General features: G+C 43.2%; 2 pseudogenes; both read right to left on the reverse strand.

Moving 5' to 3' along the window:
• Nucleotides 1-2248: 2248 nt before the first annotated feature.
• Nucleotides 2249-4490, reverse strand: LOC135557138 (dynein regulatory complex subunit 5-like; annotated as a pseudogene).
• A 12363-nt stretch (nt 4491-16853) lies between these two features.
• Nucleotides 16854-27615, reverse strand: LOC135557258 (E3 ubiquitin-protein ligase rnf8-like; annotated as a pseudogene).
• Nucleotides 27616-27789: the final 174 nt, after the last annotated feature.

Consider the following 27789-nt stretch of genomic DNA (forward strand, 5'->3'; position numbering starts at 1 on the left):
CATCGGTTGGATAATCTTAATAATAGGTCATCAATTTTGTTTTCTAACGATTGAACATTAGAAAGGAGAATGGAAGGCATTGGGAGTTCACTCGCTCACCTCCGGCTTCTCAGAAGGATCCCCGATCTGCGTCCCCTTTTCCAGCGTCTGTTCTTCACGCGAAAGGCGTGGATCTGGGCCTGTTCCAGTGAAAGCAGGATATCCATCTCGTCGGACTCGTTAAAGGAGAACGTTTCTTCCAGTCCGTGGTGAGTAATCGCTTTTCTGATGTCCTAGAGTTATTTTTGGTCATAACAGATGGTAGCAGCAACATTATGTACACAATAAGTTAAAAAAATAAGTTACACAAAACACAAGAAAAATAACAAAATTGCACAATTGGTTGGGAGAATATAAAACATCTTGGGCACCATCTTAAAACATACAATTATCTGTAAGATCCCTCAGTCGAGCAGTGATTCCACCACAAAGACTCGGGAGGATTTCCAATGGCTTGCAAAGAAGGGCACCTATTGGTAAAAAAGCAGACATTGAATATTCCTTTGAGCATGGTGAAGTTATTAAATACACTTTGGGTGGTGTACCAATACACCCAGTCTGTAACGGCCGTCGTCGGTGGAAGAAGGTGAGGACCAAGGTGCAGCATGGTAAGTGTTCATGATTTTTAATATAATCAAAACTGAACTCTAAACAAAATAACAACTAGGAAGAACGAACAAATGAAACAGTCCTGTCTAGTGATGACACACAAAACAGAAAATAAACATCCACAAAACACAGGTAGAAAAAGGCTACCTAAGTATGATTCTCAATCAGACAACTAACGACACCTGCCTCTGATTGAGAACCATACCAGGCCAAACGCAAAAACCAACCTAGAAAAACAAACATGGACTGCCCACCCCAACTCATGCCCTGACCATACTAAAACAGTTCCTTTGTTTTAAGGTCAGAACGTGACAGTACCCCCTCCCCCAAAGGTGCGGACTCTGGCCGCAAAACCTAAACCTATAGAGGAGGGTCTGAGTGGGTGTCTGTCCGCGGTGGCGGCTCTGGCGTGGGACGTGGACCCCACTCCACCATAGTCCTTTTCCACCTCTATACACGCCTCCGTGGCCTCTTTAACGCGGCACCCCTCGCCGCCGACCTCGGACTGGAGACCCAAGCCACGGGTCCCGAATGGACGGGAGATTCCGGTAGCACCGGACGGACGGGAGATTCCGGCATCACCGGACGGAAGGGAGATTCCAGCAGCACCGGACAGGCGGGCGATTCCGGCAGCTCCTGGCTGACCGGCGGCTGATTCCGATAGCTCAGCTCCTCGCCGATCAGCCAAATGTTGATCTTTCACTGAATCCGAATGATCTAAAACATTGACAATGTTTAAAACTATGGTACTTTTGATACTAGCCGCCTCGTCCCCCAGACGGTTTTGACGCAGGTTGAAGGGCAGGCTGGAGTTCTTTGCCAGGACATCTGGGACCCAACCCCAGAATGTTGTTGTCGTAGACAGTGAGGCTCTCCAGCTTGCTCCTGTTTAGTTTCATTTAAACATATTGAATATACAATAATGACAAGAGAAAACATGAAAAAAGAGTACACATGTGCAGGGGAGGTAGGCAACCTGACAAAATCTCACCTGTTGAGCAGTTTGCCTGGGCACCACGGTCCCCAATGAGGTTGAGGGGGAAGTTGAGCTACCTGAGGATGGTTCAGGAGGGTGTTCACCAGTTGACGACACTGCTTGTCGTCCACTTTCCTTTGGTGGATCCTCAGCACCTGCGACGATAGCGGAGATTATGGGATTAAAATCAGTCTCAACAGTCTCAAGAGCAGGGAGGCTTGGCAGATATATTTATGTGGCAATAATGCATACTGTAGCTTTAGCTTAACCTGCCCAGATGTTTAAAAATATATAAACTAAAACAAGCTGGAATCAAATTGAATTATTTCTTCTAATACAACAAATTAGAAATATGTGATGTTGTGGTTTATCATAGAATGCCATCTAGCCAATAATCAAATAATCCCTGTGCTGTGGTATTTGTTTCACCACATTTGAAACATAATCTTTGTTACTGAGGAAGTGCATGGCACAGAGCAGAAAAAAAGTGCTTCAGACAATCATCCTGTAAAGGAAAGTAGAGCGACTATACCAAAAGGCACCATGCCAAAAGGCACCATGCCAAAAGGCACCATGCCAAAAGGCACCATGCCAGTGAACACTGAAAGGGAGTATCGCGGATGATTAACTCAAGAGGTTCCTCTCAAAGGTCATGCCACAGCCCTTGACCCGGTAGACCACATGCAACTCCTCCAGATGGCTCCTCCAGGTGGCTCAGCTTGTCCAGCAGGATGCCAAAGTCAAAGTGGTCCATGGATGGCCAGGCCATGCCCATGTTGCTGGCTGAGTCCGGGCTGTCGTCCTCTAATGGGCGGCAGCAGCTGCGAGACATCCAGCCAGCACAGAGGCACCATGCCCAGCATCGTCTTGACGGTCACGTCGAGGATGAGGAACTCAATGATCTTCTCCAGGTGACTCGAAGAACATGCGTTTCCAGCTGTGGCAACTATGAGGAGATGTCGCACAGGCCTCTGTGCCGTTTGCAGTGGCCGTCGTCGCGGATCAGGTTGGCGGCCACCTGCAGAGGGATGGAGGAAGAGAGCTTCTCCAGGACATAGTCTTGGTGGCTGTGGAGAAGTTTGAGGATGGGCTTCTCTGTGACAAAGGTATAAAGAGGTTGTGATCTGTGACGACCTCTCACTGTCTTCCGAATTCTCTCTCTCGGCTCTTGTTTTCCTTAATAGGATGTTGGTGGTCGGAGCCGGGAAGGTCGTCTGCGAAATGGGACACACCTGGGCTCGGGTGTGTCCTAGGGATAAATACACCTTTCCCCCCATACATTGAAGTGAGTCTCCAATCTGACATGCTGTTGTTTTTGATTGTGGCATTTTGGGTCGGCTTTGTGTTCATTTGTTTTGGCATCGCTCCACACCCCTCAAATATGCACACACACACACACGCACACACACACGCACACACACACGCACACTTGTTAGTTGGCTATAGTTTACTTTATTTAATGAATATATCTTGTTTTTTCTTTATCTATGCGTTGTCACAAGCCGGTTCGTAACAAGTGGGGGCTCGTCTGGGATTGTAAGGTTGGTTCCTAAAAATGTTGCCGTATAGTATTTTGTTGCATTATGATGGGTTAATTCTAATTGGGATGCACTTTGGTTGATATCTGATTTATAAGTGGTTGGCATAGTGCCTTAGAGATGCATCTGATTTTGGTTGTTCGGTGACGTCATTAAACAGGTGCGTTGCATAAAAGTATGCCAGTAGGCCTAATACTAGTGTAGTTAGGCTAACTGGTATGAGTATTGTGTTTGGGAGAAAATGTGGAGTTAGTGTTTGATAAACTCTGTAGGTGCTTAGTTTGCATGTTTGGTTATTTTTTAGTTGTGCTGTTTGGTTGCCTTTGTTAGTTTGTTTGGTAAACTTGCCACTGTGGTGGATAGTTGGTTGTGTGCTACATTGGAGAGTATGACATTGGTTAGTTTCAAGGCCCCTGCCCAGGGTGGAAACTCTTGCTCTATTCGCTGTTGGGACATCGGTCTGAGGTGGTGAATACGGTCGGCTGTGTACCTCGGTGGGAGATTTGGGTAGGGTAGTGCTATTTGCTACCTGTAGCTACAGCCTTTCTTTTCCCATTAGGGTTTGCGACTCATTCCACTTTGGAACACGTTGGGCATGGTTATTTTGTTTGTTATTTTTGTGTGGTGTCCGTGTATGGAGCAGTTGTCTTGAGGAACATCTGGGGCTCGGGGGGGAATCTGCCAGCATGCTGTTTTTTTCTTCTTCCATGCCAGTGGGCTACTATGTGTAATTACCACTGCAAATCCACATGAAGACTAGGGTTGAGTTTTTGTAGGATTTGGTGAAGCTCCATCTCTCTCCTGCGGTGCCCAGTGCTTCTCTTGTGGTCCGGTATGGTGTGCTCAGCAGAGGGGCAGTGGGATTTTTTTGTTGGAGTTACTTGTGACTATGGCGTCTAAAGTAGACAAGTTCATTCGCATTCCATCAGAGGAACTGTTAGAATATATACTAAAGAACAGCTGTTGAAGATTGTTGAACACTACCAGGTTGAAATTAGTGATAAATGTCCAATTATGTTAGGTTGATATTGAAGGCCAATCTGATGGAGTGATATACTCGTAGGCACCACTAGGGCAGCGTCTGTAACAGCCTCTGTGACAGATCAAATAAACTGAATTGATTTAATTGACTGAATAAATTACATACAATATGTAGAACAAAACATACCTTCAAAGTTTCTCACCATGTGCTGCAGGCAGAGGTTGGATAAAAGGGGCACTACTACGAGGGACAACTCTGAATCTTTTGCAATGATCCTGCACATGTTCCTTGGATCTACAGCCACTGGGGGATACATGCCAGCCCAAGGGGACTTTGATATTTGCAGTCATATTAGGGATATTTATGAATTACCTGTTCAATATCAGATTTTTTTTTTTACTGAATTTCACCAGAGGACAGGTTCCGCATTGAAATGTAGCTCAATAATGGACTAAATGAGCCTTTTGCTACTTATAGTCCAAGGACCTTACATGTTCTGTTTAGAGGGGAATTGGCTCTGACATCCAAAAATGCCCAAAACATGAATCAATTCTCCATTGCAGAACAGTTCTAGAAACAAAAAGCCCTCTACTTTCATATCAAACACATTTTTCAAATGCTAAATATACTCACTGTTAACTGGTTATAAAGCCGGTTATAAAACCGGTAGCCGACAGTATTTTTCAGTGACAACATATTTGAGGTGTCCATCTTCCATTTACAAAACAGGTGTTCGGAGACGCAAATAGCTAATTATCACTGTCTTCCATCTGTTTTCCGTAAACAAGCACTGTAACATGGAAATACAGTGCATTCGGAAAGTATTCAGACTCCTTCACTTTTTCCACAATTTGTTATTCTAAAATGTACATTATAAAAATAAATCCTCAATCTACACACAATACCCCGTAATGACAAAGCAAAAAAAGGTTTGTAAAAATGTTGGCAAATGTATTAAAAATAAACTTAAATATCACATTTACATAAGTATTCAGACCCTTCACTCAGTACTTTGATAAAGCACCTTTGGCAGTGATTATAGCCTCAAGTCTTCTTGGGTATGACGTTCAAGTTTGGCACACCTGTTTTGGAGAGTTTCTCCCATTCTTCTCTGCAGATCATCAAGCTGTCAGGTTGGGAGCGTCGCTGCACAGCTGTTTTCAGGTCTCTCTAGAGATGTTCGATCGGGTTCAAGTACGGGCTCTGGCTGGGCTACTCAAGGACATTGAGACTTGTCCCGGAGCCACTACTGTGTTGTCTTGGCTGTGTGCTTAGGGTCTTTGTCCTGTTTGAAGGTGAACCTTTGCCCCAGTCTGAGGTCCTGAGCGCCCTGGTGCAGGTCTTCATCAAGGAACCCTACTTTGCGCCGTTTATCTTTCCCTCAATCCTGACCAGTCTCTCAGTCCCTGCCACTGAAAAAGATCCCCACAGGATGATACTGCCACCATGCTTCACCGTAAGGATGGTGACAGGTTTCCCCCAGACTTGTTGATTGGCATTTTGGCCAAAGAGTTCAATCTTGGTTTCATCAGACCAGATAATCGTGTTTATCATAGAGTAATTTAGGTGACTTTTGGCAAGCTCCAAGCATGTTGTTATGTGCCTTTTACTAAGGAGTGGCTTCCGTTTGGCCACTACCATAAAGGCCTGATTGGTGGAGTTCTGCAGAGATGTTATGGTTGTACTTTTGGAACGTTCTCCCAACTCCACAGAGGAACCATGGAGCTCTGTCGGAGTGACCTTCGGGTTCTTGGTCACCTCACTGACGGCGGCCAGCTCTAGGAAGAGTCTTGGTTGTTCCAAACTTCATCCATTTAGGAATGATGGAGGCCACTGTGATGGATGATGGAGGACCTGAGCACTAGGACCATGCCTCAGGACTACCTGGCATGATGACACCTTGCTGTGCTGCTGCTCCAGTTTCAAATGTTCTGCCTGCGGCTATGGAATCCTGACCTGTTCAACGGACGTGCTACCTGTCCCAGACCTGCTGTTTTCAACTCTCTAGAGAGAGCAGGAGTCGGCTATGAAAAGCCAACTGACATTTACTCCTGAGGTGCTGACTTGCTGCACCCTCGACAACTACTGTGATTATTATTATTTGACCATGCTGGTGATTTATGAACATTTGAACATCTTGGCCATGTTCTGTTATAATCTCCACCCGGCACAGTCAGAAGAGGACTGGCCACCCCTCAGCCTGGTTCCTCTCTAGGTTTCTTCCTAGGTTTTGGCCTTTCTAGGGAGTTTTTCTAGCCACAATGGTTCTACACCTGCATTGCTTGCTGTTTGGGGTTTTAGGCTGGGTTTTTGTACAGCACTTTGAGATATCAGCTGATGTACGAAGGGCTATATAAATACATTTGATTTGATTTGTTCTTGGGGACCTTCAATGCTGCATATTTTTTTTGGTACCCTTCCGCAGATCTGTGCCTTAACACAATACTATCTCAGAGCTCTACGGACAATTCCTGCGACCTGATGGCTTGGATTTTGCTCTGACATGCACTGTCAACCGTGGGACCTTATATAGACAGGTGTGTGCCCTTCCAAATCATGTCCAATCAATTGAATTTACCACAGGTGGACTCCAATGAAGTTGTAGAAACATTTTAAGGATGATCAATGGAAACAGGATGCACCTGAGCTCAATTTCGAGTCTCATAGCAAAGGGTCTAAATTCTCATGTAAAAAAAGGTATCTTTGTTAAAAAAAACGTAATGTCTAAACCCGTTTTCACTTTATCATTATGGGGTTGTGTGTAGTTTGAGGGAACATTTTTATTTAATCCATTTTAGAATAAGGCTATAACGTAACAAAAAGTGGAAAAAGATTAGGGGTCTGAATACTTTCCAAATGCATTTTTTTTGTATTTCTCGCTAATATGAAAGATACATTCCTTGTTTCCAAAACTGTAACAGGCGATGCGTTCTAACGTTCAGAACGAGTGTCGAGGCTCTTAAGAAAACTCTCCCTGCCAGAAGATACTATCGTCAATAGGCACTAAAGGAGTTAGCTACCGTCTAAGAATGTGTTAAATGAAATGTAATTCTATGGTGAGTATGCAAGCACACAGTAGTCAAAATTAGTAGCTATTCTACTGCCCCAATTATGACATATCCTATGTATAGTGTTAGAGTTGCGCAATTCGAATCTGGTATCAGGATAAATATGACAATGAGTCACCGATTGTATACTATGTATTTTTATTAGCTAAGCAATAAGTGGTAAATGCAATTTTCGTATATACGGGCTCTCTGTCCCACCTCGCAGGGCAAACAGAGAACTGACTTGTCCCTGAGAAAGATATTATAATATACTCTGATGACAGAAGTAGTTCCTGCTTCCGAGCCGGCCTGTCAGAGTAGAGACTGGGCGTGGTTTAGACTCACCCAGCCTATCGTTGATTGTTGGGGCAGAGGCTGGTCCCAGCCCCCTAAGCACTTCAGTTGATAGATGTAACTGTTGCTGTGAAGAATATCTATGCGCTCATGCTCGATACCGTTATCTCGCACCTGGCTCCTGTTATCTAACAAAAGACCGTTTGTTCTCGCAACACTACGTTCTGAATGTGCCCCCCAACTCATTGCACAGTTCCTGTCTTCATGTTATTCTGTATTTTGCCATCATGAGAACGGCCCATGACCCTGAAACTGTTAACAATGTTTAAAGTCAGCTATGTTGCATTGCACATACATACATCCACACAAGCCAACAGCAGATAATATTCAATCACATATATGGTAATGGGCTATAGTGCATAACACAGAATCCTCATAATAGGGTAATGTGGGGTAAAAGTCACCCCTAAGAACAATGCCCAATTACTGGCACTTAAAAGCAAAGTTTGGTAAAAATGTGGTATGTGGATGATGGTCATGCATAGGCAAACAAACTATGAAGCCAAAAAAGTGTCTACAGTTGACACTTTTTTAGTTAATGACATGTTTTCAGAAAATGTGTTTTTCCCAAGTACTGGGGTAACTGCTGGATCATTAGCTAATTTAAAATGTATATCTGTGGATCAAGAGGCTGCTGAGGGAACAGCTGCTCATAAAAATGGGCAGAACGGAGCACATGGAATAGCATCAAAATAACTGGAAACCATGTGTTTGAAGTGCACTACCATTCAAAAGTTTGGGATCACTTAGAAATGTCCTTGTTTTTGAAAGAAAAGCTATTTTTTTGTCCTTTAAATACAATTGATCAGAAATACAGTGTAGACATTGTTAATGTTGTAAATGATTATTGTAGCTGGAAACAGTTGATTTTTTATGGAATATCTACATAGATGTACAGAGGCCCATTATCAGCAACCATCACTCCTGTGTTCCAATGGCACGTTGTGTTAGCTAATCAAAGTTTATCATTTTAAAAGGCAAATTAATAATTAATAAGCCCTTTTGCCATTATGTTAGCAGAGCTGAAAACTGTTGTCCTGATTAAAGAAGCAATAAAACTGGCCTTCTTTAGACTAGTTGATATCTGGGGCATCAGCATTTGTGGGTTTAATTACAGGCTCAAAATGGCCAGAAACAAAGACCTTTCTTCTGAAACTTGTCAGTCTATTCTTGTTCTGAGAAATGAAGGCTATCCCATGTGAGAAATTGCCAAGAAACTGAAGATCTCGTACAACGCTGTGTACTGCTCCCTTCACAGAACAGCACAAACTGGCCTAACCAGAATAGAAAGAGTGGGAGGCCCAGGTGCACAACTGCACAAGAGGACAAGTACATTAGAATGTCTAGTTTGAGAAACAGATGCCTCACAAGTCCTCAACTGGCAGCTTCAGTAAATAGTACCCGCAAAACACCAGTCTCAACATCAACAGTGAAGAGGCGACTCCGGGATGTTGGCCTTCTAGGCAGAGTTGCAAAGAAAAAGGCATCTCTCAGACTGGCCAATAATTTAAAAAAAAGATTAAGATGGACAAAAGAACAGACACTGGACAGAGGAACTCTGCCTAGAAGGCCAGCATCCCGGAGTCGCCTCTTCAAAGTTGATGTTGAGACTAATGTTTTGCAGGTACTATTTCAATGAAGCTGCCAGTTGAGGAGCTTCTGTTTCTCAAATTACTGTCAGATATAGAGTTGAAATGTATTCAATTTTGAGTTTGCATCACAATATTACACTTTACATACAGTACCAGTGAAAAGTTTTGCTACACCAACTCATTCAAGGGTTTTTCATTATTTTTACTCTTTTCTACATTGTAGAATAAGTGAAGGCATCAAAACTAGGAATAACACATGAAACATGAAGTAACCAAAAAAAGTATTAAACAAATAAAAATATATTTTATATTTGAGGTTCTTCAAAGTAGCCACTCTTTGCCTTGACAGCTTTGCCTTGAAACCTACACTCGACCCCTCCGATGTCAACAACTACAGACCAGTATCCCTTCTTTCTTTTCTCTCCAAAACTCTTGAACGTGCCGTCCTTGGCCAGCTCTCCCGCTATCTCTCTCAGAATGACCTTCTTGATCCAAATCAGTCAGGTTTCAAGACATTCAACTGAGACTGCTCTTCTCTGTATCACGGAGGCGCTCCGCACTGCTAAAGCTAACTCTCTCTCCTCTGCTCTCATCCTTCTAGACCTATCGGCTGCCTTCGATACTGTGAACCATCAGATCCTCCTCTCCACCCTCTCCGAGTTGGGCATCTCCGGCGCGGCCCACGCTTGGATTGCGTCCTACCTGACAGGTCGCTCCTACCAGGTGGCGTGGCGAGAATCTGTCTCCTCGCCACGCGCTCTCACCACTGGTGTCCCCCAGGGCTCTGTTCTAGGCCCTCTCCTATTCTCGCTATACACCAAGTCACTTGGCTCTGTCATAACCTCACATGGTCTCTCCTATCATTGCTATGCAGACGACACACAATTAATCTTCTCCTTTCCCCCTTCTGATGACCAGGTGGCGAATCGCATCTCTGCATGTCTGGCAGACATATCAGTGTGGATGACGGATCACCACCTCAAGCTGAACCTCGGCAAGACGGAGCTGCTCTTCCTCCCGGGGAAGGACTGCCCGTTCCATGATCTCGCCATCACGGTTGACAACTCCATTGTGTCCTCCTCCCAGAGCGCTAAGAACCTTGGCGTGATCCTGGACAACACCCTGTCGTTCTCAACTAACATCATGGCGGTGGCCCGTTCCTGTAGGTTCATGCTCTACAACATCCGCAGAGTACGACCCTGCCTCACACAGGAAGCGGCGCAGGTCCTAATCCAGGCACTTGTCATCTCCCGTCTGGATTACTGCAACTCGCTGTTGGCTGGGCTCCCTGCCTGTGCCATTAAACCCCTACAACTCATCCAGAACGCCGCAGCCCGTCTGGTGTTCAACCTTCCCAAGTTCTCTCACGTCACCCCGCTCCTCCGCTCTCTCCACTGGCTTCCAGTTGAAGCTCGCATCCGCTACAAGACCATGGTGCTTGCCTACGGAGCTGTGAGGGGAACGGCACCACAGTACCTCCAGGCTCTGACCAGGCCCTACACCCAAACAAGGGCACTGCGTTCATCCACCTCTGGCCTGCTCGCCTCCCTACCACTGAGGAAGTACAGTTCCCGCTCAGCCCAGTCAAAACTGTTCGCTGCTCTGGCCCCCCAATGGTGGAACAAACTCCCTCACGACGCCAGGACAGCGGAGTCAATCACCACCTTCCGGAGACACCTGAAACCCCACCTCTTCAAGGAATACCTAGGATAGGATAAAGTAATCCTTCTCACCCCCCTTAAATGATTTAGATGCACTATTGTAAAGTGGCTGTTCCACTGGATGTCAGAAGGTGAATTCACCAATTTGTAAGTCGCTCTGGATAAGAGTGTCTGCTAAATGACTTAAATGTAATGTAAATGTCTTTGCACACTCTTGGCATTTTCTCAACCAGCATCACCTGGAATGTTTTTACAACAGTCTTGAAGAAGTTCCTACACACTCTGAGCACTTGTTGGCTGCTTTACCTGCTTTACCATGTCTTAAAGTAATGATGGAGTGTCATTTCTATTTACTTATTTGAGCCATAATATGGACTTGGTATTTTACCAAATAGGGCTATCTTCTGTATACCACCCCTACCTTGTCACAACACAACTGATTGGCTCAAACACATTAAGAAGTAAAGAAATTCCACAAATGTGACCCGATTCAGGAAACTAGGCATATGTTTCAAGTCAGGACTTCACAGAAGAGCGATTTGAACATATATATATATATTAATTTTTATAATAAACGTGTATGCCACAAGCCTTGTTGGTTAAGCCACAGAAAAGGAAAGCTACCTTCCCAATAGTCATGACTGCCTGAGATAGTGAGCTGGACATGCTGAGAGAGGAATTTGGATTGGTCTGCCATAGAAGGCTTCTGTCTATTTGAGATCGTCAGTCAGTGTTGGTAATCCTGTCAAACGCGGCTTTTTAAAAATATGTATTGTGTAGTGGAGCTGAGTAATTGTTGCTCTCCACTTTCTGGAAGATCAAGTTTTGAAATCAGTAGAATCAGAGTATGATAGCTAAAGAGATGGAGAAAACCACCTGTCTCTGGATTACATCTTCAAATTAAGGGCAACCGTGGCATGGCATTCCTGACAGGGAGACGCGTCCATCATGCATGACGTATACAGGTAAGATAGCTAGCTACATTTTCAGATATTATACGTTTTCTAAAGATTATAGAAAGTGGTTTCATTTCAAGCTAAAGTGTACTGTTAGCTAGCTAAAGTTAGCTGGCTGGCTCCGTAGCTGACATTATTTGTTTCCCAGAGCCATTTGCTGTTCTAGTTGGAGCCTAATGTTAGCTAGCTAATATTGAACATGGTTGGTTAAATCCCAGCACTTTGGCATTGTTGACACTGTTCATGGTTGTTTAACTAGCTAACGTTACCTGGCTTGCTCGTTAGCTAACGTGACGTGTGTACAACACCCATTAAATATGGCCGGTGTCAGTAAACTTCTGCAAAAAAGCATAATGAAAGCGAAAAAAAACTGTTTGCTGAAAAAAAACAGTTGACAGTGAGAGGATGTTTATTTTTTTGCTGATATATATACATATATAAGTTCTGCCCCACTTGCCCTGAATGACGGTTCGTCACTGTCAGTTAGTATTAAAGCCTAATAGCACAATTTCAGCCAGTAGAGCTGATTCTCATATCATAAACCTTTTTCCTAATTTATGATCAGATGAAGCGTCGGTGGCAGCTCAAGGACATCCCCCTACAGGGAACCTCCACAGTGATGTCGCGGCCTGTCTCACAGCAAGACTATAAACGTGTAATTACAATTACTTGGCCATCTTTTTTTACACAAATTACCCTCAAAGCACTCGTTTGGATAAATTACTATCCAATGTAGGTCTACTGCTCAAAATATACAATATTTGATTACATCACACCAAGCTATAATGTATGACTTTAATACATTTGATCAATGTCTTACTCAGAGGCTGCCTTACTATGGCAATTGGGGAAGGAAAAAGGGACAGGGCGTGAACAGTGTTACTGCAGAGTGGGGTGGACATAGTAACTCTGCCTGCATGCGATTCACAGCACATACTGTCCACATGGAACTTTAGATGCAGTGTAGCTCTGCCATGATCCTAATGCGGATATAGAACAGTGAGAATAGGATGTTTACTTGGCTTAAAGCTTTTTGTTTGACAGTATGCATCAATGACACATCATATACACAATATTAGGTGCTAGCATACAGGACAAAATTCACCTGAACAAAAATAAACGCAACATGTAAAGTGCTGGTCTCTGAAATAAAAGATCCCAGAAATGTTCCATATGCAAAAAGTGCTTATTTCAAACTTGTGCACAAATGTGTTAGCATCACTGACAGTGAGCATTTCTAATTTTTCAAGATAATTCATCCACCTGACAGGTGTGGCATTTCAAGAATCTGATTAAACTGCATGATCATTAAAAAGGTGCACCTTGTTCTGGGGACAAAGGCCACTAAAACGTTTTGTCACAACACAATGCCACAGATGTCTTAAGTTGAGGGAGTGTACAATTGGCATGCTGCCTGCAGGAATGTCCACCAGAGCAAATGGCAGAGAATTTAATGTTTATTTTTCTACCATAAGTCATTTTAGAGAATTTGGCAGTATGTCCAACCTGCCTCATGACCAGCCCAGTAACTACGCCAGCCCAGGACCTCAACATCTGGCTTCTTTACCAGCGGGGTCATTTGAAACCAGCAGTGGCCAAAGGTTTTGAGAATGACACAAATATACATTTTCACAAAGTGTGCTGCTTCAGTGTCTTTAGATATTTTTGTCAGATGTTACTATGGAATACTGAAATATAATGACAAGCATTTCATAAGGTGTCCAAGGCTTTTATTGACAAGTTGATGCAAAGAGTCAATATTTGCAGTGTTGACACTTCTTTTTCAAGACCACTGCAATCCGCCCTGTCAATTAACTTCTGGGCCACATCCTGACTGATGGCAGTCCATTCTTGCATAATCAATGCTTGGAATTTGTCAGAATATGTGGGTTTTTGATTGTCCACCCGCCTCTTGAGGATTGACCACAAGTTCTCAATGGGATTAAGCTCTGGGGGGTTTCCTGGCCATGGACCCAAAATATCAATGTTTTGTTCCCTGAGCCACTTAGTTATCACTTTTGCCTTATGGCAAGTTGCTCCATCATGCTGGAAAAGGCATTGTTCATCACCAAACTTTTCGTCATGGATGGTTGGGAGAAGTTGCTCTCGGAGGATGTGTTGGTACCATTCTTTATTCATGCCTGTGTTCTTAGGCAAAATTGTGAGTGAGCCCCCTCCCTTGGCTGAGAAGCAACCCCACACATGAATGGTCTCAGGATGCTTTACTTTTGGCATGACACAGGACTGATGGTAGCGCTCACCTTGCCTTCTTCGGACAGGCTTTTTTTCCGGATGCCCCAAACAATCAGAAAGGGTATCCATCCGAGAAAATGACTTTACCCCAGTCCTCAGCAGTCCAATCCCAGTACCTTTTGCAGAATATCAGTCTGTCCCTGGTGTTTTTCATGGAGATAAGTGACTTCTTTGCTGCCCTTCTTGACACCAGGCCATCCTCCAAAAGTCTTCGCCTCACTGTGCGTGCAGATGTACTCACAGCTGCCTGCTGCCATTCCTGAGCAAGCTCTGTACTGGTGGTGCCCTGATCCTGCAGCTGAATCAACTTTAGGATGGGTGCCCTGAAGCCTTCTTCACAACAACTGAACCGCTCTCCTTGAAGTTCTTAATGATCTGATAAATGGTTGATTTAGGTGAAATCTTACTGGCAGCAATATCTTTGCCTGTGAAGCCCTTTTTGTGTGAAGCAATGATGATGGCATGTGTTTCCTTCAAGGTAACCATGGTTGAAAGAGGAAGAACAATGATTCCAAGCACCACCCTCCCATTTGAAACTTTCAGTCTGTTATTCAAACTCAATCAGCATGACAGAGTGATCTCCAGCCTTGTCCTCGTCAACACTCACACTTGTGTTAATGAGAGAATCACTGACATGATGTCAGCTGGTCCTTTTGTGGCAGGGCTGAAATGCAGTGGAAATGTTTTTTTGGGGATTCAGTTAATTTGCATGGCAAAGAGGGACTTTGCAATTAATTGCAATTCATCTGATCACTCTTCATAACAATTCTGGAGTAGATGCAAATTGCCATCATCGCAAACTGAGGCAGCAGACTGAAAATTAATATTTGTGTCATTCTCAAAACTTTTGGCCACGGCTGTACTGTACACTCAGTAAAATCATTGAAATTGTTGATTTTTGTTCAGTATATATAGTCGGAGAAGGGGTTAGGCAGGGGCAGTGCTTAACGTTATCATGACACTGTAGGCCTAAGGTCCATTATATGGTGTATTAGGAGGATCTTTGTTTAATTATGTAATGTGATGGGTAACCCTATTCAGTAGCTTAATAGGACACGACCCAAACGCTTCAGTGCAATGAGGGAAGAAGGGGGAAGACAGAAAAAGACAGGCGGAACGGAGAGAGAGAGTGCACAAGAGAGAGAGGGATGGGGTAACTGTTGCTTACATCGCTCTTTTCATGACACATCATGGCAGAGGCTCTTGGAGGAGGAAGGCAGGAGGAAGCTCTGACTTGGGCCCCGGGGCTGTCCGTCACTGTCGTCCTCATGTAACGTAGCATGACAGACACGCTTCCATTGTACTCAGCTTCAAATGGACTGGCTTGACAAGGGCTGGCTTGACAGAGCAGGAGAGGAGCAGGGATCTGGAAGCAGGCGCTGAAATGCACTCGGGATATCAGGCTGCATCTGGTCTTGCCTGGAACTGGTAGTAGAATAATCTGTGGGAAATTCCATTGTCATCCATGAGTCTACACCGCATGGTGATGTTGTTTGTTTGGATTTTAGCCCCATTGTGTCTGAAGAACCAAACAGGTTTCATGAAACACTGTGGGGAAAATCTGCATATGTTGAACTAACAAACCATTGAACTTCATCATTCACTTTGGTAGTTAAAGTAGAATTGGCAGGGGACACAAAATCTATGGTTGAAAAATAGATTGTCATTAGAGAACAGTTTAAAATGGGATGCCATCAAACTTCCAGAACTGCTGCCCCATACAGCACAGTAGGATATTGGCCCATATAGCTCACTGAGTGCCGCCAGTTTCATATAGATAAGAGCTTTGCTCTTGGAAAATTGAATACAGGCCATCTTTATTTACAACAGAATCTGTTTGTCTATGAAGAGTACCAGTAATGTTTCCTGCATTATTGTTGGGATGGTGGTGCAATCACAGTTTTCCATTTTGCCTTAGTTGCTAGGCAATATGGTGATGTGTAAAATTGCCAAAGAGTAGATGGAAAGTGCAATTTGAGATCAGTGGAATTTAGGCAAACTAGAGGTACTGTCAGGATGTATGCATGCCATGCTCTGTGTATTCAAGGCATGGCTTACATAGATAAAATATTGCCTTTCCAAGTCAGACTTAGGTATTCTACGGGACACACTTCTGAAAATAAATGTAATCATTTCGGCATTTATCATACACTTATTCAGAGCGACTTACAGGAGCAATTAGGGTTAAGTGGGGCTTGCTCAAGGGCACAGAAATATTTTTCACATAGTCAGATTGGTATTTTCAAACTAGTGACATTTCGGTTACTAGTCCAATGCTCTTAACTAAAGTCATCCTGTCTGGTCTTAAGAGCAGATTATATTGTATCAATATTATATGGTTTTGTAATTTGTTTACCAATAAGCCCCTCACCATCATATAAAAAAAGGTAAATGAACAATGACCACGGTTAAGCTCACAAAAATGTTTAACTGGCCTGGCGCCACCAAGTTTCCATTTCTTGGCAGATTCATTTTGTGACTATTTAAATCAATGAAGTAACATTTTATATTCTGTTTCATTGGAAAAAAATAAGAAAAAAAATACATTTTTACAAAAAATATATATGAACACTAACGGTATTTGTCGTACAATATCGAGTGCATTGGTTTCCTGGCAAGGACGGACTTTCTTCCCTTCTCTGCATTCTCTACGACTGTCTTAGCCTGAACATTTCATTTCAAATGAATAAAAAAGTAACGTGTAACAATGTCAAATGGGCTAAACCTCGTCATTTTACTCATCGGAATTGTCGCTGGAGCCTCAATGGTCGCACTCTTCCAGAGAGATTATGGAGCTGAAGCTATCCATGGAGAGGTCACTTAGTGCTGCTACTATTGCTACTGTCTTACTGGATCACCATCAGCTCCCCCGGTTGGGCTGTGTGGAAAGAGACAGTGGAAGGCATCATGAGCCTTCATAGAGCCACAGTGACCTGGGTCGTGTTCAGTAGGACACACCATAGCAAAATGTATTGCAATGGAAAATGATAATCTGTTATTGGACAGGTAGCTCCCCATTTAAAAATGTTTGCTCCCTACTGAACACGACCCTAGAATTCATGGGTGGAGATGTGGCAGATGGTTGGATGTTTCTGAGTGAAAAGAGAAATCAAAATGAGTGCATAGGGAATTGCAGGGACCATAGCTCTATTTTTTTTACAACAAGTGGATTTGGTCCTTGCAATTCACTTAAACATCCATCTATCCATACACATCAATGAATTTCAACAACCTCTGCGAACCTAAGAGCAGGGTGAACATACCTCTCACCTTTCTTCTCAGTGATGAGCATCAGGTGATGCTGCTTCATGTCGGGGATGAACTGCTCCACCATGTGGTCGATGCAGTTGACAAGGACATGCGAACGGCTCTGCGACAGGATGGCCTGCCAGCAGATAGGGCACTCTTCCTTCCGCTGACGCCACTCTCTGATGCAGTGCAGTCAGATGCTGTGGGCGCAGTTAAGCGTCTGCCTGTAGGGGAGATCGAGGATCGAAACCAAACAACTCTGATTAAATGCGCAGAGCAATCAATTCTGTTTTACCTGTGTTTTGTATCCTTGTACAACAGACAAAACGAACACTGTAAAAGCACAAAAATATTTGATCTGTGTTATTTTCTGATAGTTGCTGGTTAAAAAATACAATCTACACAATCAACAGGTTTTGCATGCTTTGAGTTTTGGCTTGCCTGGTGACATCACCAGGTGGTATAAATTGAATTAGACTAATAAAGAGAGCGCTAAACCTCTCTGCCAATAACAACTAGTTTTCCCCTAGTTTTCCCCTCCCCATTCAAACCACTCTGACAGCCATAGAAAATGTATTAAATATATATTTTTTGCTATTTCTACATGTACATTTTTTAGCATTTGAATGGTAAACTATTACAGTAAGGTACTAAATTGTTACCCAGAAATGTTTTGATATTCAGATAAAAACATCTGCAATGGGCCTTTAAGGTAATCTTTCATTGTGATAAAATTGGGATTACAGATTGAGATTAAGATTACAGTAAAGCATCTTCCAGTCAGAAGCTATAATTCCAGACAGAGAAGTAAACTGAACAGTACGAGACACTTATTGCTATCAAATGGGAATGACGTAAGACTGGTATTTACCCTAATGAAGAGCTCAGAACAAATGATGCATTGTTCGTTCTCCAGCACCTCCGTCATTTGCGTTACCAAATCAAATTTTATTTGTCACATACACATGGTTAGCAGATGTTAATGCGAGTGTAGCGAAATGCTTGTGCTTCCAGTTCCGACAATGCAGTAATAACCAACAAGTAATCTAACTAACAATTCCAAAACTAATTTCTTATACACAGTGTAAGGGGATAAAGAATATGTACATAAAGATATGAATGAGTGATGGTGCAGAGCAGCATAGGCAAGATACAGTAGATGGTATCGAGTACAGTATATACATATGAGGTGAGTATGTAAACAAAGTGGCATAGTTAAAGTGGCTAGTGATACATGTATTACATAAGGATGCAGTAGATGATAGAGTACAGTATATACGTATACATATGAGATGAATAATGTAGGGTATGTAAACATTATATTAGGTAGCATTGTTTAAAGTGGCTAGTGATATATTTTACATCCTTTCCCATCAATTCCCATTATTGAAGTGGCTGGAGTTGAGTCAGTGTGTTGGCAGCAGCCACTCAATGTTAGTGGTTGCTGTTTAACAGTCTGATGGCCTTGAGATAGAAGCTGTTTTTCAGTCTCTCGGTCCCAGCTTTGATGCACCTGTACTGACCTCGCCTTCTGGATGATAGCGGGGTGAACAGGCAGTGGCTCGGGTGGGTGTTGTCCTTGATGATCTTTGTGGCCTTCCTGTAACATCGGGTGGTGTAGGTGTCCTGGAGGGCAGGTAGTTTGCCCCCGGTGATACGTTGTGCAGACCTCACTACCCTCTGGAGAGCCTTACGGTTGTGGGCGGAGCAGTGGCCGTACCAGGCGGTGATACAGCCCGCCAGGATGCTCTCGATAGAGCATCTGTAGAAGTTTGTGAGTGCTTTTGGTGACAAGCCAAATTTCTTCAGCCTCCTGAGGTTGAAGAGGCGCTGCTGCACCTTCTTCACGATGCTGTCTGTGTGAGTGGACCAATTCAGTTTGTCTGTGATGTGTATGCCGAGGAACTTAAAACTTACTACCCTCTCCACTTCTGTTCCATCGATGTGGATAGGGGGGTGTTCCCTCTGCTGTTTCCTGAAGTCCACAATCATCTCCTTAGTTTTGTTGACGTTGAGTGTGAGGTTATTAGCCTGACACCACACTCCGAGGGCCCTCACCTCCTCCCTGTAGGCCGTCTCGTCGTTGTTGGTAATCAAGCCTACCACTGTTGTGTCGTCCGCAAACTTGATGATTGAGTTGGAGGCGTGCGTTGCCGCGCAGTCGTGGGTGAACAGGGAGTACAGGAGAGGGCTCAGAACGCACCCTTGTGGGGCCCCAGTGTTGAGGATCAGCGGGGTGGAGATGTTGTTGCCTACCCTCACCACCTGGGGGCGGCCCGTCAGGAAGTCCAGTACCCAGTTGCACAGGGCGGGGTCTAGACCCAGGGTCTCGAGCTTGATGACGAGCTTGGAGGGTACTATGGTGTTAAATGCCGAGCTGTAGTCGATGAACAGCATTCTCACATAGGTATTCCTCTTGTCCAGATGGGTTAGGGCAGTGTGCAATGTGGTTGAGATTGCGTCGTCTGTGGACCTATTTGGGCGGTAAGCAAATTGGAGTGGGTCTAGGGTGTCAGGTAGGGTGGAGGTGATATGGTCCTTGACTAGTCTCTCAAAGCACTTCATGATGACGGAAGTGAGTGCTACGGGGCGGTAGTCGTTTAGCTCAGTTACCTTAGCTTTCTTGGGAACAGGAACAATGGTGGCCCTCTTGAAGCATGTGGGAACAGCAGACTGGTATAGGGATTGATTGAATATGTCCATAAACACACCAGCCAGCTGGTCTGCGCATGCTCTGAGGGCGCGGCTGGGGATGCCGTCTGGGCCTGCAGGTTTGCGAGGGTTAACACGTTTAAATGTTTTACTCACCTCGGCTGCAGTGAAGGAGAGACCGCATGTTTCCGTTGCAGGCCGTGTCAGTGGCACTGTATTGTCCTCAAAGCGGGCAAAAAAGTTATTTAGTCTGCCTGGGAGCAAGACATCCTGGTCCGTGACTGAGCTGGATTTATTCTTAAAGTCCGTGATTGACTGTAGACCCTGCCACATACCTCTTGTGTCTGAGCCGTTGAATTGAGATTCTACTTTGTCTCTATACTGACGCTTAGCTTGTTTGATAGCCTTACGGAGGGAATAGCTGCACTGTTTGTATTCAGTCATATTACCAGTCACCTTGCCCTGATTAAAAGCAGTGGTTCGCGCTTTCAGTTTCACGCGAATGCTGCCATCAATCCACGGTTTCTGGTTAGGGAATGTTTTAATTGTTGCTATGGGAACGACATATTCAACGCACGTTCTAATGAACTCGCACACCGAATCAGCGTATTCGTCAATGTTGTTGCCTGACGCAATACGAAACATGTCCCAGTCCACGTGATGGAAGCAGTCTTGGAGTGTGGAATCAGCTTGGTCGGACCAGCGTTGGACAGTCCTCAGCGTGGGAGCTTCTTGTTTCAGTTTCTGTCTGTATGCAGGGATCAGCAAAATGGAGTCGTGGTCAGCTTTTCCGAAAGGGGGGCGGGGCAGGGCCTTATATGCGTCGCGGAAGTTAGAATAACAGTGATCCAAGGTTTTGCCAGCCCTGGTGGCACAATCGATATGCTGATACATTTTAGGGAGTGTTGTTTTCAAATTAGCCTTGTTAAAATCCCCAGCTACAATGAATGCAGCCTCAGGATGTATGGATTCCAGTTTGCAAAGAGTCAAATAAAGTTTGTTCAGAGCCATCGATGTGTCTGCTTGGGGGGGAATACAGTATATACGGCTGTGATTATAATCGAAGAGAATTCTCTTGGTAGATAATGCGGTCTGCATTTGATTGTGAGGAATTCTAAATCAGGTGAACAGAAGGATTTGAGTTCCTGTATGTTTCTGTGATCACACCACGTCTCGTTAGCCATAAGGCATACGCCCCTGCCCCTCTTCTTACCAGAAAGGTGTTTGTTTCTGTCGGCGTGATGCGTGGAGAAACCCGCTGGCTGCACAGCCACCGAGAGCGTCTCTCCAGTGAGCCATGTTTCCGTGAAGCAAAGAACGTTACAGTCTCTGATGTCCCTCTGGAATGCTACCCTTGCTCGGATTTCATCAACCTTGTTCTGGTTGACTGGCGGATCTGGAAGAGTCTGGCAGACTGACGGTTCCGGCAGACTGGCGGATCCAGAAGAGTCTGGCTGACTGGCGGATCCGGAAGAGTCTGGCTGACTGGCGGATCCGGAAAAGTCTGGCTGACTGGCGGATCCGGAAGAGTCTGGCGGATCCGGAAGAGTCTGGCTGACTGGCGGATCCGGAAGAGTCTGGCTGACTGGCGGATCCTGAAGAGTCTGGCTGACTGGCGGATCCGGAAGAGTCTGGTTGACTGGCGGATCTGGAAGAGTCTGGCTGACTGGCAGATCTGGAAGAGTCTGGCAGATCTGGAAGAGTCTGGCTGACTGGCAGATCTGGAAGAGTCTGGCTGACTGGCGGTGCAGGCCACTTCACTAGGTCCCTTCGCTAGGTAGGGTTTGATGTCTTCGAGGCGCTGCCGAATCAGTATGTACTCATGCTCCACTTCGGTGCCAACAAGGGTCACTTTCAGCTTTATAGAGTCCCCAAGCCTAAGCAATAGAGCTTTATCCACAGGAATTCATTCTCCGTTCACCCACACACCATTAAGGCTATAGAAAAAATGAATGTACAATGCTGACAGCTTATTACCAGCGTCACATAAAAAAAAGCGGTTTCATTTTAAAATGGAGAAGCTGTACCTTCTTGTCGGTCACTGTCCATCGGCGTCGTCTCGTTGCTTTAACATACAGTGCAGTCTGGATATCATTAGGAGGCAGCTTGGGGACACGAGCTGGTGAGTGAAATTCAAGCCACGTCCAAATTGTAACCTGAGACAAGAGTGGAGCTTAGGCAAGAGAATTTGATTTATAGTAGCTCCTGTTATATTAGCTTTGCCAAGAAAAAGTGTTAACAAGAAACATGTGCAGACAGCAGAGTAAGATTCCATAGATGTTTCTATCATAAAGAGATGATTTTATTGTGATGTTAGCTAGTTAAACAAGGTGGTTTATGTACCACTAAAGTTAGCTAGCCAACATTCGGTTTGTGAGAACTGCGACTAGTGTTAGTCATTTGTACATAGGAGGCTACTCCGTTAGCCATGGACTAGGCTACCCCATTCATAGATGCTAACTGCTTAAGCTCCTATTCACGATAGCATCTTCTGACCCGGGGAGATTTGTTAAGTGCCCCAACGCTTGCTCTAAACATTAAAGACCCACCTCAGAAGAAGTTACCTCACCTATTTTGTGTAATTCCTGTCCTAGAGTGGAAATGCTCATTATGTTCCACCTCGAAGACTGACACAGGTTGCTACTACATAAGGAATTGGGGGTGGGAACGTTGTGGTGATTTCAACAAATAAGGCATTGACTGACAGCTGTCAGTGTAATTAGCTAGCATGCTAACCTTAGCAAGCTAATAGAAGTTGTGGGCAAGTGAAAATAATTATTTCAGAAAAAGACAACCAGCCTACAGTGGTTCCTCCTTTAAAAGTTGCAAGCTTACGCCGTGAGACTTAAAGGTACCCAGCGTCACGGCTTCATTGCATCAGACCACCACAGGGGAGTTAGAGCACTCATTATGCATTTGGGTCCCAAAGTTTTTATATGACCAATCATATCGAGTGATTCCAATGATGAATTTGACTTTATGCCACCAGTCGCTGGTGACTTTCTTCAGCAAAATTGTCTGACAAAAACGAGTCAAGCTAAAAAAAATACTATTGTGAGGAATGTGTTAGTTAATGTGGAGAAATTATGAAAAAAGTTAATTTACGAAACTTGCATTTTTAGCTATTTTTTCCCCAGTCATATCCAACACCAGGTGTATCCAACTGCATTCTTTGAATGATGATGTGTCTGCATGTATGTATTACAATTATACACTTCAACAGTGTTTACCACTCCTGCTCCTGGGACATCAATGACTATACATTGTAACTATACAATAGACTAGAAACATGATTTAAGTTAAAGAAACATGATTTAAGTAAAGGCTGATTTGTAATTCATATATACAGAAAGAAAACAGTACACTACACTTCCTATTCATATCTAACTCCCTTCATCTGCATTAATCTGAGGACGTTCTCCCACCCATGTAGACGATTGAAAACAGGGCAGCAAAGTTTGTCACCAGAGCAGTTTAGAGCATATTACTATTTGCATGTAAATAACCAGACCTTCATACAAACTTACTATGCTGAATTATTGACTCACAACCGAAGATGCTGCCATATCCTGCCAGCAGGCCCACAAGCAAGCCACTCAGGCGGAGAATGATGCATGGAGGAGGGTGAGGAATGAGATGGGAGTAACAATCCAGGCTATTTGCTCTGAGAACGGCATGTAATGTCGGTCTCAGAGCAATGAAACAAGCAGGGAGCAGGTTTCGAACCCTCAACATTCTAGCCCGAAGTCCAGCATGCCATCGACTGTGCCTAAATGTATTAATTGGGGTTGGGGCCAATTGTGGCTAAAAACACCATCAATTGGAATCTTGAAAAAGTGGAAAGGGGAAAAAGTATCCTTTTTCACAAGCATAGCAGGCTGTGAATTCTGCTGACAATGTTTCTAGGATGGGCTATTAGCTGAACAATAGACTATTCAACCTTTACTAAAGAATTGTCTGGGTGTGAACCCCCCAAATAAATAATTTGTATCTACCTTTCCACATCTACCTACACACGGTTAATTTTCATGACACATACATACATATATGTATGTCATGTATGTCATGTCACCTGAGTGGCGCAGTGGTCTAAAGCACTGCATCTCAGTGCAAGAGGTATTACTAAAGTTCCTGGTTCGAATACAGGCTGTATCACATCTGATTGGGAGTGCCATAGGGCGACGCACAATTGGCCCAGCGTCACCTGGGTTTGGCCGAGGTAAGCCAGTCAATGTAAATAATGCTTTATTATCCAAATGTAAAAGCATATACTGTACAGCACTGTATTTCTTCATCAGCATCTACGCTTTCGTTAATAAAATACTCTTTTAAAATGCCAATGTTTATTTAGCTATGGATCATAACGAATTACTATGGGAATAAATGTCACTGAATTAAAGAAATATTGGAATAAAGTTGTCTAATGAAGGTAAACAAATTGTTGCTTACTGGAAAATACTCTTTCAAATACTCTTTCACATTGTACAGCGCCACTGTTCAGCCTATCACTGTTTCCAATGGCTGTCATATTTATAATGAAGGGAAAACCTCCCAGATTGCAGTTCCTAGGGCTTCCACTAGATGTCAACAGTCTTTAGAAAGAGTTTCAGGCTTGTTTTTGGAAAAATTTGCAAGAATTTGTAGTTTTTCTAAGTGGCTCCCATTTTGGCTGTAGTGTTTTCATGCGCGTGGATGAGAACGCATTCTTTGTTGTTTATCTCCGGTAAAGACAATAGCGATTCTCAGTCTTAAATTTTATTGTTTATTTACGTATTAGGGTACCTGAGGTTTGATTATAAACATTGTTTGACTTGTTTGGAGAAGTTTATTGGTATAGTTTGGGATTCATTTGGTATGCATTTTGAGGGAAACCGGTGGATTATTGAATGAAGCGAGCCAGCTAAACTCAGTTTTTGGGGATATAACGAAGGACTTTATCGAATAAAAGGACCATTTATGATGTAGCTGGGACCTTTTGGAGTGCCAACAGAAGAAGATCTTCAAAGGTAAGTCATTTATTTTATTGCTAGTTCTGACTTTAGTGGCGCACCTGCCTGATTGAAAAATGTTTTTAATGCTTTTGTGTGCGGGACGCTGTCCTCAGATAATCGCATGGTGTGCTTTCGCCGTAAAGCCTTTTTGAAATCTGACACAGTGGCTGGACACTTGTATTTTCATGAATGTTAAATATTACTATTTCTGTAATTTGAATTTTGCGCTCTGCAATTTCACTGGATGTTGTCGAGGTGAGTCGCTAGCAGAACGCCTGCGGCAGAAAGTTTAATCAGATTACAAATTGATCTGTGTTTTTTTTTTAAACAAAATAATATATTGCCTTCCCGCTGTGGACATCTATTTCACGCTGCTCTGAGACAAGCATGGAGCAATGGAAATGTTCCATTTATATTCCATGATATTTTTAAGATGTGTCGATTGAATATAGGCAAGTAATGTATGCTAAATAATGAAGTTAGGTTTCTCCAGAAAAAACTCATTCTAAATAACAAACTGCCTTTATTTACAAATTAGTGAGAATGTCTCACCCCATGTTCAACAATTGCCTTTTTCTTCACACTAGGTTGAATGAAAACGAAACCTCTAAAATATCATTACTTTTTAAAAAATCTATTATTATTATTAAATACATTTTTAAAAAGCCCCTTAGATATTCTCACAGATCCTAACAGAAGTGCCTTAGATATTCATTTAGAATCATCCAATCCTCTAAATATAATTATTGACGGAGTCACATCATTGAAAAAAATATTTATGTCCATGATATATTTATGTCCATGACATATTAATGTCCATGATATAGGAAAAAGATGTTTGATGAGCAGGTGTCCATACTTTTGGTCATGTATTGTATTTTTTGTTAAGTGTGTGATAACTCCACCAGTCCTATTCATATCATTTACAAAGATTATACCATTAATATTAGTATTTTCTGGTGGATTAAACTGAAATTGCAAAAAGACTTATCCATATATTTCTTGTATTAAAAATAGTGATAGGTTGGATATGATTTCATTTTCAGATAACCGTAACTGAGATTTAATCTGAATTAGAGGTAAAGTTGGTTTTATATTCACACATTCGGACATTCAGACAGACGTAGATGTAGATGAAGTTGAGCTTTCTATTTTGTCAATTTTTCAACATATTAGAGCTAGCTGAGTAAAATATGTTTTGTTTTCCCTTTGGGTTGACAGAGAATGCCTTCTAAAGCCAGCGGAAATGACTGCATTAAAAAAAGTCCCACAATGCCTCTCTTCTTCTTCTTCTATGAGGTTTAACGACAGTTGGCATGTTGCATTACCGCCACCTACTAGACTGGAGTACAACTCTCTTATACTTCGCTTGAAAAATAAAAATGTACTAAATAAATACCCTACCATCTAACACTACACTCACTAATTTCAAAATATTATAAAATAAAGTTAACACCAACCTACTCCACTAATTAAATGTATTAATTCCTACCTCATGCCATCATCCCGAAAGGATGGGACATCACCACTTAACACCACTGTAACTCTTCTGTTGTCAAGTCTCGCACACCCAAATACCTCTCTGCAGCTGCCACCACAATTTTAATTATGGTGGCAGAGACTTCCGATCCATCCCTGTAGTACAATTGAAAACCATTGCTATACTGAAACTTATATCACTTTTTGGCCTATCCCTCTGTACTGGTATGTTTCTACTACTTTCACTACTCCTCCCCTTACCCATCTTCCTCTACTTTCTTCACTACCTCAGTATATGACAACTTCTGCACTACTCTAAGCGTGGAAACTTCAACCTACCTCTCCTGCATGGGACATTTCTGATCCCCAGTTCCATGGTCACCCGTACAATTAACACATTCCACGACTTTCCCCAATACTCTACATTCTTTCATCTCATGCCCTTCTGCACATTTCTCACACCTTGGACCCTCCCTCCTACATACTGCTGCCACATGCCCATAAGCTTGACACGTGTAACAACATAATGTATTCGGCACATTCGCTCGTACAGGATAACTTATATATTCTAACTTCACTTTGTCGGACAACTCAACTCAACTCAACTTCAAAACTCAAAAGAACAAACAATGACTGTTTAGTTTCCCCACACAAGCCACCCTGTCTGCGTCGCATCCAACGATGAGCATCACATACACCGGGAATCTTTCCCCTCAGCTGGTAAACTTGTATATTTACTGCAACCCCAGTTATCACTCCTTTCATTTTGTGCCCTTTTCTTGAGAAAGAAACAATTAACTTTTCTTGCCCCCATTCGTTCAACTCCGAGCGCATTCTCACTCTACCCAACAGAAACACAAATAATTATAACTAGACCACTTCTGATAAACCTCACCGATTTCACATGATCCAACTCTTTTTTCATCCACTGTGAAACCACAAATGGATCAGCCAAAATGCAAGAGTCCACATTTTCCATAAACTTCTCTCCTACTGTTACAGACTCTTCTTTTTCCTGATCGTCAGTGCATACCTCGGTCTCTGATAACTTCACTGCATCTACCACCTCTGATACTTCACCCTCATTCACTTCCATTTGTTCTCCTGTCTTCAACACCCTCTGCTTACACTTTCTACCATTCTTCTTTAACAAACCATCTCCCTTTTTTCCACCATTTTTATCCGACTCAAGCTCACCCTCTTCTTCCCTCTCTCTCTTAAACCTCCTCTCCCTCTCTTTTCCCTCCATTCCTCCTCCATTTTCCAAGTATATGTCTCCTTATGATAATACTGCTGCCCCACTCCTGACACCCATCTTGTTCTTGCTTTCTCTAGGGACTCAATTTCCCACAATGCCCAACTCTTAAACTTTTTCTTTATGTCCATATTCCTTGTTCATGTCTGAACCACT

The sequence above is a fragment of the Oncorhynchus masou genome, chromosome 16 (genome assembly GCF_036934945.1).
Source record: "Oncorhynchus masou masou isolate Uvic2021 chromosome 16, UVic_Omas_1.1, whole genome shotgun sequence".
NCBI lineage: Eukaryota > Metazoa > Chordata > Actinopteri > Salmoniformes > Salmonidae > Oncorhynchus > Oncorhynchus masou.